The following is a 7,005-nucleotide window of genomic DNA, read 5'->3' as shown; positions in this document are numbered from 1 at the left end:
TTTGTTTTTAAATTCTCACCAAACTTAAAATAAAAATACATAAAATTCAAAATTAATATTAAAAATTCACACCATACTTAAAATTTGAAATACATAAAATTAAAAATTCTTATTTTAAAAATTAAAAATTCACACCAAACTTAATTTAAAAATTCATATTATAAAATCACACCAAACTTATATTATATATTTCAAATATTTACAATTTTAAATATATTGTTTTTACAAAGTTTAAAATATTAATTTAAGATTTATATATTAATTTTAAAAACATGGTAAAAATAAAATTAAAAATCTTTTTGGCTTTTTATCCCACTTTAATCAATCAAATATTATCAAAAATATGCGCCCCTCTTTTCGGTAAAGTAATTTCGGTTCCAAGACCTAATTTAACTCATGACGAATTTTTGAAATATTTTGAGTTGATTGATTAAAGATATTTATACCTTAAGAATAAACGTTAAATTTCGCAGTGATGTAATAAATTTTTGAATGATATCAATAATTTTGGTCACCAAACCTAATTTTATTCAATACCAATTTAATACTTTATAGCGAACAAATTAGCGTTTATTATCAAAAGGTTAAAAATAAAAATAAAAACTGTACGGACTTACCTGTGAGATAGTATTCTTAGTTATATGATCTATCCCATTCATAAGATAGTCGGTTTAATTGGTTTTCCATGGCTACATAGGCGTAACCTCGAGCATTCAGTGTTTTTTCTTCTAAACATATGAACGGTCCGTCTCTGCATAAAGTAACAAATTCGGTATTTGAATAGGTTTGATTATTTGAACATTTACCTCCATGTGACCATTTTCCGCATTTGTGACATCTTTCAAGGTGTCGTGCTCTTCTTTTCGCTGCGGATTTTGATTTTCCTTTACCAAATTGTAACTTATTATCTTCGCATCTGGATTCTTTTCTTACTCCGTCCAATCTTTCTCTGATTACTGATACTATTTCACTCGGTAGTGTGTCATTATTACATTTAGTGATCAAAGCGTGTAGCATTAGACCATGGTTTAGTTCACAGGCAGTTTTCATTTCCTAAAAAAAATAAAAATTCAGAATGGGGGGAGAAGACTAGTTCTTTAGGGTCTGCTAGGGAAAGACCATTCAGGTTCCATTTTCGAGAACTACACGAAAACAGACAATCTAACTCTAACAGAAATACATAAAATCCTTAAAGATTTGATTCTCCCCACACTTAGTTAGCTGTGGTATCGAAATTGTGATTAACTTCGTTGTCAACTTCCATTGGACTATCTACGTAGTGTTTAACTCTGTGACCATTAACTTTAAATTCAATCCCATTTGAATTTATTAATTCTATCATTCCGTATGGGAAAACTCTTTTGACTATGAATGGTCCAGACCATCTTGATTTCAATTTTCCAGGAAATAGCTTGAATCGTGAATTGAAAAGAAGAACTCTATCTCCTTCTTTAAATTCTTTTAAACTTCTGATTCTTTTATCATGCCATTTCTTCGTTCTTTCTTTATAGATTAACGAATTTTCGTATGCTTCATGTCTTAATTCTTCTAATTCGTTTAGTTGACTTAATCGTAGACGTCCAGCTTCATGTAAATCAAGATTACATGTCTTCAAAGCCCAAAATGCTTTGTGTTCAATTTCTACTGGAAGATGACATGCTTTTCCATAAATAAGTTTAAAAGGTGTGGTTCCAATTGGAGTTTTGTAGGCTGTTCTAATAGCCCAGAGTGCATCCTCCAATTTAATGGACCATTTCTTCGGATTTGATCCTACAGTTTTCTCTAGAATACGTTTTAAAGCTCGGTTGGTATTTTCAACTTGTCCACTTGTTTGTGGATGATATGCGGTGGAGATTTTATGAGTTACTCCATATCTTTTAAGAACTTTTTCAAGTTGATTATTACATAAATGAGTACCCCGATCACTTATTAAAGCTTTCGGTGTTCCAAACCTTGCAAAAAAACGTTTTAAAAAGTTGACTACAACTCGTGCATCGTTAGTTGGGAGAGCTTGTGCTTCCACCCATTTAGATACATAATCAATGGCTACGAGAATATAGAGATTATTATGAGATTTTGGAAATGGACCCATAAAGTCAATACCCCAAATGTCAAATACTTCACATACTTGGATAACATTTTGTGGCATTTCATCACGTTGACTTATTTTTCTGGCCCTTTGACAAGTATCACAGGATTTACAAAGAAGGTGTGCGTCTTTGTAAATTGTAGGCCAATATAATCTAGCATCGTAAACTTTTCTTGCTGTTAGTTGAGGCTCATAATGCCCTCCTGTTGGTCCTGTGTGACAATGGTTTAAAATTTTACTAGCTTCATCTCCAAATACACATCGGCGTATTATTCCATCTGGACAACTTTTAAACAGATGTGGATCTTCCCAAAAATAGTGTTTTATATCACTAAAGAATTTCTTTCGTTTTTGCTACGATAATCCTTTTTCAAGGAATCCACAAACTAAGTAGTTTGCATAGTCTGCAAACCATGGAATTTCATTATAATCTATCTTCAATAGATATTCATCAGGAAAGTTGTCTTGTATGGCCGATTCATTTAGAACTTCTAATTCGGGATTTTCAAGACGAGAAAGATGATCAGCGGCGAGATTTTCTGCTCCTCTTTTATCTCGGATTTCAATATCGAACTCTTGTAAGAGTAAGATCCAACGGATTAATCTTGGTTTAGCATCTTGTTTCGAAAATAGGTATCTAAGAGCAGAATGGTCGGTATAGACCACCGTTTTTGCTAGAACGAGATATGAACGAAATTTGTCAAAAGCAAAGACAATAGCAAGGAGTTCTTTTTCAGTAGTTGTATAGTTCGTTTGTGCTCCTTGTAACGTCTTACTAGCATAATATATAGGTTGAAATCATTTTTCAATCCTTTGTCCTAAAACGGCTCCCATTGCAAAATCACTTGCATCGCACATTAGTTCAAATGGTAGATTCCAATTTGGTGTTATCATGATCGGCGCATTAGTGAGTTTCTCTTTAAGAATATTAAAATATTTGATACATTCATCTGAAAAGATGAATGGAGCATCCTTTTCTAGGAGTTTATTCATAGGAGTGGCAATTTTAGAAAAATCTTTTATGAAACGTCGGTAAAAATCGGCATGCCCTAGAAAACTCCTAACTCCTCTAACATTAGTGGGATGTGGAAGTTTAGCAATTACATCTACTTTAGCTCTATCCACTTCAATTCCTTCTTTTGAAATTTTATGTCCAAGAACGATGCCTTCTTTAACCATGAAATGGCATTTCTCCCAATTAAGTACTAGATTTGATTGTTCGTATCTAATAAGAATTCGTTCCAGATTAACTAGACATGATTCAAATGTATCACCGAAGACTGAAAAGTCATCCATGAAAACTTCCATGCATTCTTCTATCATGTCGTGAAAAATCGCCATCATACACCTTTGAAAGGTTGCAGGGGCGTTGCAAAGTCCAAATGGCATGCGTTTGTAAGCAAAAGTACCATAAGGGCATGTGAATGTGGTTTTCTCTTGATCTTCGGGTGCTATTGGAATTTGAAAATATCCGGAAAATCCATTTAGAAAACAATAGTAACTATTTCCGGCTAATCTTTCCAACATTTGATCAATGAAAGGTAAGGGAAAGTGATCTTTTCTGGTGGCGTCATTTAATTTTCTATAATCAATACATAAACACCATCCTGTTACAGTCCTAGTAGGAATAAGCTCATTTTTTTCATTTGTAATGACAGTCATGCCACCCTTCTTAGGTACGCATTGAACTGGGCTTACCCATGGACTATCAGAAATTGGATAAATTAGACCTGCGTCTAGCAGTTTAATAATTTCTTTTTTAACTACATCTTGTATATTAGGATTTAGTCTTCGTTGGCGTTGCACATACGTTTTATGACCTTCTTCCATAAGGATTTTATGTGTGCAATACGAAGGACTTATTCCTTTAATATCATGAATCTTCCATGCAATGGCTGGTTTATGAGCTTTCAACACAGAAATGAGTTGTGATTTCTCATTTTCAGTAAGAGAAGACGATATTATTACAGGTAATTCAGATTCACCATGTAAATAAGCGTATTCCAAATGGTTTGGAATTGGCTTTAACTCTAATTTCGGAGGTTCTTCTATCGATGATTTGTATCGATATCTGTCTTCTTCTTTTAGCATTTGAATTTCTTCTCTTGTTGGTTCATATCCATTAGCTATAAGTGTAGCTAACATTTCAACTTCATCAATTGGTTCAGTTCTTTCTCCTAAAGAACATTCTCCTGTTCCTTGTAATTCTGGAAATTCTTCTAATAATTCTGCATGTGAATCTATAGTTTGAATATAATAACATGTATCATCTGCAGATTGTGGTTGTTGCATTGCTCTATCAACTGAAAAGGTAACACTCTCGTCCTCTATACCTAGGGTCAATTTCTTACCAAACACGTCTATCATTGCTTTAGCCGCGTTTAAGAATGGTCTTCCTAATATTAGAGGAACTTGAGAATCTTCTTCCATGTCCAGAACAACAAAATCTACTGGAAACACTAAAGTACCAACTTTAACTAGCATGTTCTCCATTATCCCTCTAGGATATTTTATTGATCGATCGGCTAGTTGTATGCTTATTCTTGTTGGTTTCAATTCTCCAAGGTCTAGTTTAGCGTATAGTGAATACGGCATTAAATTTATACTAGCACCTAAGTCTGCAAATGCTTCTATTGAACTAAGACTACCCAGAAAACATGGAATTGTGAAACTTCCTGGATCAGATAGTTTTTCTGGTATCTTATTCAACAGCACTGCTGAACAATTAGCGTTCATGGTAACAGCCGAGAGTTCTTCCATTTTCTTTCTATTCGTGATCAGATCTTTCAAGAATTTAGCATATCTAGGCATTCCTGAAATCACATCAATGAAAGGAAGATTTACATTTATCTGTTTAAACATATCCAAGAACTTGGATTGCTCGGCTTCAAGTTTCTCTTTCTTCATTTTACTCGGGTAAGGAAGTGGTGGTCGGTATGGTTTAACATAAGGTTTAGCCTTAACTGTGTTATCTTCATTAACCTTCTCAACTACCGGTTCTTTTTCCTTATCTTGTTCAGGTTGTGGTTCTTGTGGAGTAGGAATAGCTTCATCAGAAGTTACAGGTATTTCAGGTGGTTTAAGTGTTGTACCACTTCTTGTGGTAATGGCTTTAGCTGTTTCATTCCGGGGGTTAGCATTTGTATCACTAGGTAAACTTCCCGGTTTTCTTTCACCTATTAACCTTGCTAGGTTACTTACTTCTTGTTCCAGATTTTGAATAGAAGCTTGTTGATTTCTAAATGCTTGAGCATTTTGTTCATTGGTTTGTTTTTGAGATGTAAAAAACTGCGTTTGAGTTTCAACTAGCTTCGTCATCATATCTTCTAAATTCGGCTTTTTATCATCGGGTTGTGGTGGTTTGTTTTGAAAATTAGGTCTTTGCTGATTGTAAGTATTGTTGGATACTTGTTGATTGCTAGGACCTTGTTGGTTGTTGTATGGAATATTTCGGTTATAGTTCTGATTTTGATTGTAAATAGGTCTTGGCGGTTGATAATTATTCTGATAATTATTTCCAGGCCTTTGGTTTATGTATGAAATATTCTCTCTTTGTTCCATTGTTAATTCAATACTGAGACAATCTTTTGTCAAATGTGGTCCTCCACACTGCTCACAACTAATTCGTATTGAGTGAATATCCTTAGTCATCTTTTCCATTCGTCTCTCCACAGCATCTATCTTTGCGGAAATGGAATCTAAGTCAAGGCTAGAATCGGCTCTAGCTGCTTTAGATGATCTAACGATATCTTTTTCTTGGTGCCCCCCAGCTGCTATATCTATGTCTTTCCTTGTAGTGATGTCGCATCCTTGGTAGAATATTTGTACTATTTGGCAGGTATCTAAACCATGTTGCGGACATCCTCTTAATAACTTTTCAAATCTTGTCCACGCCTCATATAGAGTTTCATTCGGTTTCTGTGTAAACGTAACAATTTCTCCTTGAAGTCTTACGGCTTTAGATGCAGGAAAGAATTGTTTAAGAAATTTTTCAACTAAAACGTCCCATGTATCAATCGCCCCTTCAGGTAACGATTCCAACCAATCTTTGGCTTCTCCCTTTAAAGTCCAGGGAAATAACATGAGATATATCTGTTCATCCTCCACTTCTCGGATTTTAAATAGAGTGCAGATCCTATTAAAGGTACGAAGATGTTCATTTGGATCTTCCTTCGGCGCACCACTAAATTGGCATTGATTAGTCACCATGTGTAGAATTTGTCCTTTGATTTCATAATCTGGCGCATTAATGTCTGGATGAGTAATTGCGTTACCTTGGCCAGTACGTTTAGCTCTCATTCGGTCTTCCATACTTAAAGGTTCCAGATTCTCCATAATTGAATTTGTTGAATCGGAATCACTAGAGAATTCTGATTTAATGGTTCGTTCCTCAACAATCTCTGTTTGAATGATTGGTGGTTCCGGAGGAAAATTTAATGGTTCAGGATCTATGAATCGTCCCTGAATATTCTCCGGATTCTCAATTGTGAGGTCGGGTTCAAAAAATGGATTATCGGAAATTTGAATTGGAGTACTTGGTTGACTGGATGACGATTCTAAAGAAAAATCAACGGCGGTAATATTTGCTAAATGTCTTGATCTAGTTACAAGTGGTGAATGTACAAAAGGTGGTGAACGTCTTGCTCGGTGCATTCACTGAATATCGTATTAGTTTTTAAAAAGGAAAGAAAAATTATATAAGTTATCCAATTAATAGACTTTTCTGATTTTGCCCACATTTCGAATAGCCAAAAGATGCAGCAGAGGGGCAGGATTCGTTTGGTCTCAATATAATTGAGGACTGTTTGGCTCCAATAACCCGGTCCACGTACAAATCCAACTATTACTACGAACAAGAAAATTTTGATGTCTATCAATTTAACCACTTAAAATAAATTTTCGTAATTTTAAGAAAT

General features: G+C 34.5%; 1 non-coding gene across 1 annotated transcript; it reads left to right on the top strand.

Annotated features, from left to right (window-relative positions):
- Positions 1 to 5,933: 5,933 nt before the first annotated feature.
- Positions 5,934 to 6,040, top strand: LOC139856305 (small nucleolar RNA R71). Its single transcript, XR_011761795.1, has one exon. It is a non-coding gene; the product is annotated as a small nucleolar RNA R71 (small nucleolar RNA).
- The last annotated feature ends 965 nt before the right edge of the window (positions 6,041 to 7,005 follow it).

The sequence above is a fragment of the Rutidosis leptorrhynchoides genome, chromosome 6, assembly GCF_046630445.1.
Source record: "Rutidosis leptorrhynchoides isolate AG116_Rl617_1_P2 chromosome 6, CSIRO_AGI_Rlap_v1, whole genome shotgun sequence".
Classification (NCBI taxonomy): Eukaryota; Viridiplantae; Streptophyta; class Magnoliopsida; order Asterales; family Asteraceae; genus Rutidosis; species Rutidosis leptorrhynchoides.
Note: the sequence above shows the minus strand (reverse complement) of the source record. Positions and strands in the feature narration are given on the sequence as shown.